Source organism: Triticum aestivum, chromosome 3A (assembly GCF_018294505.1).
Source record: "Triticum aestivum cultivar Chinese Spring chromosome 3A, IWGSC CS RefSeq v2.1, whole genome shotgun sequence".
NCBI classification, from domain to species: Eukaryota; Viridiplantae; Streptophyta; class Magnoliopsida; order Poales; family Poaceae; genus Triticum; species Triticum aestivum.
In genome coordinates, this window is record NC_057800.1 from 720,644,445 (window position 1) to 720,653,739 (window position 9,295).

General features: G+C 49.7%; 1 pseudogene; it reads left to right on the plus strand.

Moving 5' to 3' along the window:
• Positions 1-477: 477 nt before the first annotated feature.
• On the plus strand, positions 478-8,910 carry LOC123063484 (cysteine-rich receptor-like protein kinase 10; annotated as a pseudogene).
• Positions 8,911-9,295: the final 385 nt, after the last annotated feature.

A 9,295-nucleotide genomic window follows, 5' to 3' on the forward strand; every position in this document is an offset into this window, starting at 1 on the left:
CCCTTCTCACAAGCTTCCACGTCGCACCTCGGTGACACCGACGAGACCGACGCCGACATGGATGACATTATCACGGCAGGCTCGGCCGCGGCCGCCGCATCCCCCGGGTTCACTACCCAGGACAACACGGTGGACCTCAGCGACAGCATGGACGGCGAGCTCGAGTACTGCGAGGAGGAGTCGGAGGAGCATGAGGAGGAGGGGGAGGAGGAAGAGGAGGAGGAGCCGATGACTGTTCCTGCGAGGAGGCGCAAGAAGAAGAAGGGGGCGACCAGGGCCGGCGAGCCGCACATCAAGTGGACGTCCAAGGAACAGGAATGCCTCGCCGAAGCGTGAAAAGTTATCTGCCTCGACCCAACCACCGGCGCGAACTAGAGCATCGAGATGTACTGGGGGCGCATCAAGGCCGAGTTCGACGAGCGCAAGCTCGTCGACCCCTACTTTAAAGGCGTCTACATGCAGCGCGGGGCGAAGGCAATGTCGAACCATTGGGGGCTCATCCAGGCGGCGTGCAACAAATGGCATGGGGTCGTCGAGGAGGTCGCGGCTCGGCCGGAGAGCGGCGCCAACGTCGAGGATCAGGTACGACACGCCGGTCTCTCGCTTCTGTTCGCCGTGCGCGCCCGCCAACTATTTGTTCCTCCGCGTAGCTGGTGCACATGTTCGCCTTGTATCGCCTAGGCAACCGCGACCAAGAGTTCAAGTACCTCCATGTTTACAAGCGCATTTGCAAGTGCGAGAAGTGGGCGGAAGTCCGGCGCACCCTCGACAAGGCCAAGGAAACCTACAAGCCGGACGCGCCGACGCCGGGCGCGTCAGAGGGGCGGTCGGATGGCAACAAAGGGGCCAAGAAGGGGAAACACGTCGACGCGGCTACCGCGCGAGTGCAGGAGTCCATCGAGCATTGCCTCGCCGATGCACAGACCCGGGCCGTCCTGCGTGAAGAGAAGACCGAGGCGCGGTGGTCGGCATTGATGACGAGCAGCACCGTCAAGTTCGACCTACTCCGGACCAACGTCGCTGCAAAGAAGACGAACACTGACCTGGCTTTCTTGCTGGGTGGGGCGGACATGCTCCAGAGCAATGACGAGGCGATCAAGGCGTGGTACTTGGCGGAGCATGGTCTCATCCTGAACCAGCTGCCGTCGACGGCGCCGCCAACTCCCATGCCCACGCCGACGCCGCCAAGCCCGAGCGATGATGGCTCCACGACTCCCCGCAGTACAGAAGCCACGCCGACGCCGCCCAGCACAGAAGCCACACCGACGCTGCCCAACACAGAAGAAGCTCCGACCCCGCCAAGCCCACGCACGCCGACTCCGCCGACACCGGAGGCCGACCTCGCCGTCTGATGTGCGTCCTTTCTTTTTGAACGCCGAACTTTTCATTCGATCGCTGAACTGTGGTCGTATGATCATCGGATTTGTGGCGTCTATTTTGTAAGCGGGAATGACTACATTTGAATTTGCAGCGGGTTGAGGGGCGTCTGGGGGCGTGGCTGGGAGCTAGGTCGCCCCAGAGGCCAATCTAGTGCCGGTTCGCCCCCAGGCCGCTCTTTCCGCAATTTGTGAACTTTTCAGGCATATGGTCGACGCAGGCCCATGTGAGCCCACAGAGCCGAACAGAGACGGTCGATGCAGGCCCATGTGAGCCCACAGAGGCAGCTGGTCGGCACCGGGAGAGAGACGGACGGGATGGACATGGACTCGGTCGCGGTCGGCCAGCCAGTCATTCTCCTCCTCGTCCACTCCACCCAAGTTGGAAAACGAGCGCACTCCCACTCCGCCGCCGTCCTCCACTGAATCGAGTGGCTGCTCCTCCCCCACTCCCCACTCTGCCGACTATCTCCGGGTCACGCCGCCTGGACCGGGGATACATTGGCGAGCGAGCAGGGGAGCGGAGCGAGCGCCGGCGCCCGGCGGCTTCGTGCCGGAGAGGAGAACGGGGGTCGCGCGCCGGCGACGCAATCGTGCTTCCACTTCCAGTGCTAAGCTCGGTACGAAATCACCTCTTCCCCCCCATGGTTTTAAGACAGTTTCTCTCGCAATGCAAAGCTTGGTGGTCGATAATCCCCGATCCGTAACCCACAAGCCCCCTATCTGCAGTCCCCATAATCCAGTGGTAAGCCCCAAGATTTTTTTTTTTAATTTTTTTTGCGGGGCTAGATTCTTTATTCAGCTTGAAGAGAAAACACTGAATTTTGCTCACGCTAAACAACATGTCGAATCGAGAATTTTCGAGTGCCTGTCCAAGTGAGCTGTCAAAATGAAGACATACCAAGCGTGTTTTGACTTGGAGTAGACTTCATAAACTTCCAGCTTAACCCTCTCTTGACTTGGAATATAATAGACTTTCTGAACTCCCAGCTTAACCCTGTTTTTGACTTGGAGTAGACTTTCTGGACTTCCAGCTTAACCCTGTTTTTGACTTGGAGTAGACTTCCTCAACTTCCAGCTTAACCCTGTTTTTGACTTGGGAGTAGACTTCCTCAACTTCCAGCTTAATCCCTGATATCTGAATGGCTACTTGTGACATCTGAACTTTGAGATTTAGATCTCTTAATTATTTGTCAAGCACACACTTCTTTGATGCTTACATGCCTTCAATTTTGCAGCGTGATATCTAGAACATGATCACCATATCTAGAACATAGACGCCCGGTGCTGCAAACAGAGGACAGCAATAGCATGCACAATTCTTCTAGCTCCACAGGTTGCAAATTCTGAGACATTTCTTAACCTTTTTGCCAGCAATAGCATGCTGTCCTTGCAGTTCTGAGCATATGGACATTTCTCCTCTGTGTTCTTTAGGTTGGTGTGCCATTATTTATTGATGATCCAGTGTCACTACAACGCGGGGAGGTGGAGCTTCGATGTATGGTGGCGTTTTCCAGTCCTCTACATTGTTTTTCCTTTTTAGTTACTTATTATCTTCCTGTTCTAACATACTTTTTTCTCTCCCATTTTTATGAGAGCTCCTCAGTTTCTACAAGTTGCATGGCGATGAGGTTCCTATCAGCCGTGGATCTGCCTTGTCATCCATGTATGGCCATGGTTATCCTCCCCCTCCTCCTCCTGCTCCTCGTGCCTCTCGCCGCTGCCGAAACTTGGCCATTTTGCGGCGAGAGCGGCAACTACAAATCAAATAGCACCTATGAAGCCAACCTCAGGCACCTCTCATCCACCCTCCCAAAGAAGGCAGCATCCAGCACCACCCTCTTCGCCACCGACACAGTCGGCAATGTTCCAAACACCATCTTTGCCCTTGCTCTCTGCCGCGGGGACTCCAATGCCTCTGCCTGCGAGGGATGCTTGGTGACCGCCTTCCAGGACGGGCAGGAACACTGCACGAGCAATAAGGACGCCACCGTGTACTACAATAGCAATCCCTGCATGCTCAGGTTCTCCAACCAGAATTTTCTCGCCACCAACGTCAATGACAATATACTCGTCATTGTGAGCCTCGACATGTTCATAAACATCTCGACAAGAGCTGACTCCTTCAGGTTCTTGTTGTTTACACTTCTGAACAACACAGCTCAATCGGCTGCGAACAGCTCGAGGAGGTTCATCACCTCGCGCTTGGATGTCAGCTCCCTCCCGACGCTCTACTGCCTTATGCAGTGCACGCCCGACCTGACCGCTGACGACTGTGCGGCCTGTTTCCAGCCTTACTCCCAGATAACACTCAAGTACATGGATGGTAGGAAAGGTGGTCGACTTCTGGGGACACGGTGTAGCATGAGGTACGAGATATACCCGTTCTTTCAAGGGGACCCCATGCTGAGCTTGGTATCTGAACTTCCGCCGATGAACAATACCATGCCGCCAGTTACATTGTACCCACCCCCGCAGTCGCAACCGCAGTCACCGGATGCGGCACCACCACCTCCGAAGGCGCAAGCGACCACCCAAGAACTTCATGGTATGTAAATTCTCGTCCTTCCCGGCAGATCCATGGTTGGACATGGCACCACTGCTTCAGTTAGATTCATTAATTTAGGCAACATGTCACACATCTTGCGTGATATAAGACTTTTTAGAGATTTCAATAGGGTCTACATACAGATGTATATAAATGTATTTACCGAAAAAGGGTTTCCCCCCGCTTTGTATTACAAAGCAACAACATCGATACAACCCACGATAGGTGCCGGGGCGGAAGCAGCACAGGCACGCCCAAAAGAAAAAAAGAGAAAACACAAAAGGAAAAAAAATGCCGACAACGGCGGATCAACAAAAACAAAGATGACTCGCCACCGCTGCGCCCGCCGGAGAGTTCCACCACGCTCCTAGCACCATGAAACGCCGCATACCAAGTAACACCTTCAAGAAGGAACGCGACGACAACGACGCTGCTACCGGACATGGCCTAGGGTTTCCCCCGGTACGCGAAGGGCCGTGGGAGGAAGGGGATATCCGACGCCCTTCAGGAAGGCACGGCGACGCCCACGGGCGTCACCGCGTCGGTGCCGAACAAGCCGACAAGGATTTCTCCCAACCTCCTACCAACCATGACCCCAGACGATCCATCGCGCTCCACCATACTTGCCGTCCACCAATATGCGCCACCACGGACACGTAGTCACCATCGCCGTCTCACCGTGACAAGCGAAGCGAGACCGGCGGGATCGAGAGGAACCAGCCGAAAACGAGGAGCAGCAGGGTCAGCGGCCACGTGGGAGGGGACAACCTCCACCACCCTCGGCGGTGACCGACCGGACGTAGCTCAGGAGCAAACCAGGCACCCCTGACCGGCCGAGCCCGAAGCGGGCTCGTGAAGCTCCCGTCGCTGCGCTGCAGTACACGCGCCACCGTCTCCGCCACCCCCAGCCCAAGCCACACCTCCGTCCGCCGGAGATGACGCCGGAAAGCACACGCCAGGCCCACCCAGACCCAGATGGGGCCCAAAAGGGCCCAGATCTGGGCCGGAAGGGCGCCGCCGCCAGCCACCGCGCCGCCCCGCAGCCAAGCAGCCACGCCACCGCCACCATGCCACCCGGAGCTGCGCCGCCTGCGAAGACGAGCCGCCACCGGATCCGAAGCCGACCTGGGTGCACCGCCGCCGGCGCCAACGCCCGAGCTACAGCGCCGCGCGGGGAGGAAGAGAACAGGGCCGCCGCCGCCGGCATCACGCGAGCCAGGCCCGGTGGCCTACGCCGGCGGCGGCGGGAGGGGAAAGGAGGAGGGGGGGGGCGCTGGGAGGGGCAGGGAAGGGGAGCCCCCGGCCGCCTCGCTCGGGGAGGCGACGCGGGGGGTACGAGGGAGGAGGGGAGGGGGAGGAGGAGCCGGGGCGCGCCCGCCGGCGGCCGGGGGCGGCGGGAGCGGTGGAGGGCGGCGGCGGCGGGAGCGGGGGAGGGCGGCCGAGAAACAAAATAGCAGTTTCTTTTTTGATCTATAAATGTATTTTAAAGTGTAGATTCACTCATTTTGCTCCGTATGCGGTCTGCATTGGAATCTCTAAATAGTCTTGTATTTAGAAACGGAGGGAGTACATGGTAGCATTTTTAGACTAGCAGACATGAGCTTAAAAATAGATTAATAAAAACAAATAAGTACAAGAACTATGTTAAGTCAATAGCAAAGAAAATGATGTTAATTGATAAGGGGAAAGATGGTAGAGTCAGAATGGTTCAAAATTCAAAGAGGGGCTGACCCATGTTCAATTGTTAAAGTGTGGTCGAGTGAGATGATCCATGACCTACAACTGATTTGTCATTGTCTCTAACACTAAATAAACTAGATGATGCCCTGCGCGTTGTTGCGGAAATTGGTTGCAATATATTTCAATGAGATTTGATTGTATTGAATATAGATATTTAGATTCATAACACGTGAACCAAAATTTACAATACATACAACTTATTATATGTATGTAAAGTTGTAAAATATTTATTAAATATATTTTTTACCTCCAATATTTATTGAAAATAAGTAGAATAATAGAATGAAAAAATATTTTCTCATGCATGGTTGCATGTGGTAGTGGGTCTTTTCCCATGCATTGTTGCATGTTGAGGTGGTCCTTATCACATTCATAATTGTATAGTGATGTGGCATGCTTGCATGTTGAGATAATTAAGTTAGTGGGGGTGACTCTTTTAGGTATATAGGATATAGGATCCGTCTTTATATTTATATGAAAACTATATTGTCGTGTTTTTCTTAGGACGCAACTCACACCGGAGGGCGCTTTGGATTATTGCTGTGGTAGCTCCATTACTGTCAATATTTCTGTGTGTTATTTTTTTCATTATATGGATGAGAAGACAAAGAAAAGGTTTTTTATTATTTGGATTAGAACATTCCTCTAAAAAATTACCACTTATATATGTACTCAGCCTTAAGGTTGTATGTTTGTGTGTCCTCTCAATTTAGGAACGGAAATCATACATGATCAAGCTGCCACAAATAGGCCGGAAGAAGACGCATTGGTTTGGAGATTGGAAGAAAAGAGTTCAGAGTTCACTCTCTTTGACTTCTCTGAGATCTTGCAAGCTACACACAACTTCTCGAAAGAAAACCGACTTGGGCAAGGTGGTTTTGGCCCTGTCTACAAGGTAAATGTGTTGTCTTGAAAAGATTCAATTATATGTTCATTCTAAAATATATATTAAATCACGATTGCCTAAAAAGTCCTTATATATTTACAGTAGAGCTAATTACAGTAGCTGAATCTATAATGAGTCGTGATATGATGTGCCTAGTTTTAAAGCTACCTTTGAAAATAATGTATAAAAGTTCCAATATCTCCAATGGTTATCATATCATTCATCCCAGTAATAGCAAACTATGGTGAAGCGAAGTCACATGCTTTTCAATATTATCGACACCCTAGAATGAGAAAAAAAAATATACAGTTGCTTGATAAACATATACTCCCGAAATCCAGTTTTATAAATGTATCTCAACCAAATATTATTAGCATAAGTAACCTGCTACCTAGCCTTAAACTAGAGAAAGAATTAAGATGCAACTCTTGATAAACGACAGTGGACTGAAGCTCCGAAGGAAATAGATGTAATGCACTGAAAAAGAATATGAAGGCCATGCGTTGGATATGTGATGCTGTGTATCCCAAAAGTCCTTTTCCCATGGATGGCATGTAATCCATTTTCTGTAATTTCAGTAAAATATAATGCCTCCAGCTTTGTACATGCTTCCAGGGCCAATTACCAGATGGAATAGAAATTGCAGTTAAAAGGCTTGCCTCACATTCAAGACAGGGTTTCACAGAATTCAAAAATGAAGTTGAACTTATTGCAAAACTACAACACAGTAATCTGGTCAAGCTCATGGGTTGCTGCATTCAGGGAGAGGAAAAACTTTTGGTTTACGAATATTTGCCAAATAAGAGCTTGGACTTCTTTATCTTTGGTATGCACAGTGTAGTTCAACATTATTTTGGATCGCGTTTCGTCCATACTATAAAATGCACTCTCTAATGTGCAGATGTTAGCAGAACAACTTTGGTTGATTGGAATAAAAGATGTGTGATAATCGAAGGGATAGCCCAAGGTCTACTGTATCTCCACAAACACTCTCGGTTGCGCATCATACACAGAGACCTTAAGGCCAGCAACATTCTCTTGGACCAGGACATGAATCCTAAAATTTCTGATTTTGGGCTAGCTAAAATTTTCAGCTCCAATGATACTCAAGGAAGCACAAAGAGGGTGGTGGGAACATAGTAAGTATATAACACGATTAATTAAAATAGCATTAATCAGCTGATTCATCAACCTTTAAAATTTGATATAGTATTTTACTTATGTTTCAAACTCATTTCAGTGGCTATATGGCTCCGGAGTATGCATCTGAAGGCATTTACTCGATCAAATCTGATGTGTTCAGCTTTGGTGCCTTACTTCTCGAGATCCTTAGCGGACAAAGGAATTCTGGTTTCCATCAGCATGAAGACTTTCTTAACCTCCTTGGATATGTGAGCATTTTGCAAACTCTCACACACATATGTACATTGTTTGTAAACCGAAGTAATTTTTGACATGTATGTGATGATAAATTTTCTGTAGTCATGGCAGCTCTGGGAAGGAGGAAGATTTCTTGAGCTTCTAGAAGCATCAATTGCTAACGAGATCCATGCAGCGGAGGCTAGGAGGTACATTAACATTGCACTAATGTGCGTACAAGAGCATGCGGATGATCGACCGACCATGTCAAATGTTGTTGCGATGTTAAACAGCGAGGGTGTTATTCTTCGAGAGCCTAAGCATCCGGCATACTTCAACCTAAGGGTATCTAAGGAAGATGAATCGGGTAGTGTTCTGTACAGTCATAATGATGTAACTATCTGCAGTAATAATGACGTAACCATCACTGAGGAGCCAGATGGCAGATAGTTGGTCACTTTGCTTCAGACCTTCAGTTGTTAATGGAAGTGCCAGCAATCAGACAGCTGGCAGGCATACCAGGTCGGTCAAGTAAAGTAGAGCGGAGCAAGTAAGCCTATCATATTTTGGATCTGATGAAGGATTGCGACCAGCGTACCTCTGTAGCGCTTGTTCGGTTCCTGCCGTGAAGGAAGCTCTGCTGGTGTCCGTAGGCTATATTGATATGCAAGTTAATACTGTACTTAGCTTTTGTGCATCGCACCATCATTTTCCACTGGTGGCTGCTTCTGTAGACTTTAAAGGAGGACTTGAGATCCAAAGGATGTCAATCTGAAAGTAGCTGCATTAACTGAATCGTGCTGGGCGAAGTATGTGTTGCATCTATGTGCGCCTTTCATGTTTTCCTCTAGGTTAATTCCATTGTGTGCTAGGGTTGTAGCAGTTCCATAATGTTACAAAAAGAAGCATTTTTTGTAGAGTTGTCACGATAATACCAACATTGACTGTGGATAAATTCATTGACCGTACTACTCATTGCTGCTAAGAACAGGAGTTCTTGATTTACAGTTTCAAGCAAAATTTATTTGGCAAACTCCCTTCCAGGAGTTAAGGTATGTTTGTACTTTTGAGGAATTTCCTCTCTTTTTCAATACTATCAGTAGTTATTGAATTTTGAAGTGAGAGCTTAACTGTTTTAAGTAATTGAAGAATTGTCGAACATTTCTCGAACACAATGCTACTATGGCTACATCCCGGGGAATGACCATAGGCACACCTTCCCATGTACTAAATCGACGACAAGCCTGCCGATGCCATTAGACACATCTCAACCATAGCACAATGGCTGGTCAGGGACTCAGGGCACCCCTTGCCATTGGTACCTGGACCGACCTTCTCGATCTCGTGTCTAGCCTACTAGATTTGTCTAGTCTAATTTTGCCGCTC